The sequence below is a fragment of the Echinococcus granulosus genome (genome assembly GCF_000524195.1).
Source record: "Echinococcus granulosus chromosome Unknown EG_S00001, whole genome shotgun sequence".
Taxonomy (NCBI): domain Eukaryota; kingdom Metazoa; phylum Platyhelminthes; class Cestoda; order Cyclophyllidea; family Taeniidae; genus Echinococcus; species Echinococcus granulosus.
This window is the reverse complement of record NW_020170381.1, coordinates 79,473-81,771: the sequence shown is the minus strand read 5'-3', so window position 1 is coordinate 81,771 and position 2,299 is coordinate 79,473.

The following is a 2,299-nucleotide window of genomic DNA, read 5'->3' as shown; positions in this document are numbered from 1 at the left end:
TTGTGGATTTGCTTTTGACCACGTCTCTGCGGCGGTTGATAGTCAAGACCACCGTTCTCAAATCCACCCCTAATAGGCCCTCTTCTTCAACTATATATTGTGGGGCACTCCAATGGGTCACCAATTGAGTCGAAAGTCCTGTCGTCCACCTCACATTTTTCACTTATCACTGAAACTTCGCCCTGTCCTGTCTCGAAGCCTGAAAATAGCGTTTGCTTAATGTTCTGCTGCGCGCCTTCGTCGTCCAGGACCTTTGTCGATTTTTGCTATACTTCCTTAACCTTGCTGGCAATTTGGCGGTCGTGTTTCTTGTCGCATTTCATCCAGTAAATGTGAGAGCCGTTACTGGTGTGGCTGGAGGAGAAGAAGTGCTTTCAGTGGTGTTTGTGTTCGCTTCTTTGCTCTCCTGTGTCAGCCTCGTTGGGATGGAGGAGGTGACTGTCTTTGCTGGTGAGTTGTTCACTGAATAGTGGGCTTTATTAGCGCATTGGATTTGTTATTGTTGTGCTAGTGGGGACTTGAACGAAGTGAATGAAACAATCGTTTTGCTTGATGTTGTCGAGGTATATGTGCACATAGGAAGGGAGGGTGGGAATGTTTGGTTGGAGTGGTATCCTCTGTTGTGGCCACCTTTGTGAGGTGTTTGTGGAAGTTGATGGCGTTTGCATGATTTCCCACAGATGCGAGTGAGTCATTTGCTACCCTGCACCTATGCTTCTTTGCCAGTTGGTGGAACGTTAAACACTTGAGGATGTTGTATATTAGGATGGGAGCGGATGTCAGCCGGATTTGGTTTTCCTGCAGTGATGTTTTCGTGGAACAGTTCTGTGATTCCTTATTCATTCCCTGTGTTTGAAGGTGTATCGTTCCTGGATGTGTGGAGTGCTCTGTATCCACAGTGCAAATTATGCCGAGTTTAAACATTTAAATGCAGTTATTGACAACTCTGCGAGATGGAAACATTATCGTGATACAGAGCGCGCATGTCTGTGGAGATGAGTTACCTCTTCCGTCACTCCTACGCACCTGCCTGTAATGGGTAGCGTATTGTAGAAGATGAGTGCAGAGTTGGTGATGCAATTCATGTTTTTGTTTTGCATCTGTCATCAATCCAGATTGTATTAACTTACGCTGATATGTATGGTCTGCCATCCTGCCACGGAGAAGTTAGTCCTCGCCCTTCTTTGCAAGACTTGGATATTTTAAATATGTGCTAAGATGAACTGACACGGTCAGCGACCCCGGATGATCATGTCCATAAAGGTATTCTACGTGTGTACATTTTTTCCTAGAATAACTGAACTAGTTCCGGCCAACAAATTGTTTGAAATATTTGTAAAGAAGTGGGATTCGGTTTAACAGCAGCAGGTATTATTTCTTCTTCATAGCCGCTTTGGCTGTTTGTTTGGGACCATTTGACACCCTAGTTGAATGCTGGTTTGAGTGTCACCCGGAGAATATGCCATAATTTAGTCGTGGTCTTACTTGTAGCATAGGCCAAAGGTGCAATTTTGTGTGACTTTTGTAATGCGAGGTAATAAACTGGAAAGGGCATCGTAGGAAATGCATTATTTTAGCAAGGCAGTGGGGATCGCAACGTGTAAGTGTTCGCCATTGCGACACAGGCCTGCCTCGAATGCTATTTTTATGCCACTATTTGCTTCTAGAAGGGAGGGAGTGACATAAAGTACTGGGCGGTGAGGTGGCGCTTGGCTTAGGCACGTGGGTTGGTGGTGGGTGGACTTCTTGTGGATAAGCAGCGATAGATTGGTTTGCTTAAGAAGCGTTGGGAGAGTTGCAATCTGGTATTGAAGGGCTGCGCGAAGGACGTGAGAAACAAGGAATTGGCAGTCATGGTCTGTCGTCTTTTGGTTGGCGCAAAGTCACTTGGACGAAACATATTTGTATGATGGGTTTCGTGACGTTACCTCATTTGCGTGAAGCATTACCGAGAGTTGTTATTGGAATGGGCTAGATGCGAATTATTATGAAATGCAAGTGTGGGTGAATCGACAACTTAGTGTGCTTGTTCAAAGCCTCTGAGCAGTGCATTCTACTACCGCACCTTCGTCAACTGCTGTGCAACAAGCTTCCATTGATAGGTTTGTGTGTTTTTAGAACGGAGTTTAAGCGTGTTCGTGAGAGAAGACAAGCTACATTTCATGTTCACTTTGTTGAGCCAGCACAACAACAGTATTTATACGACGAAGTTGTCTGGTAGTGAGAGAAGTTCTAAATGCGGTGGTAATTGTATATTTCGTTGATTAGCTCGAAATCCACCCTTCAGCTTCTACCCACG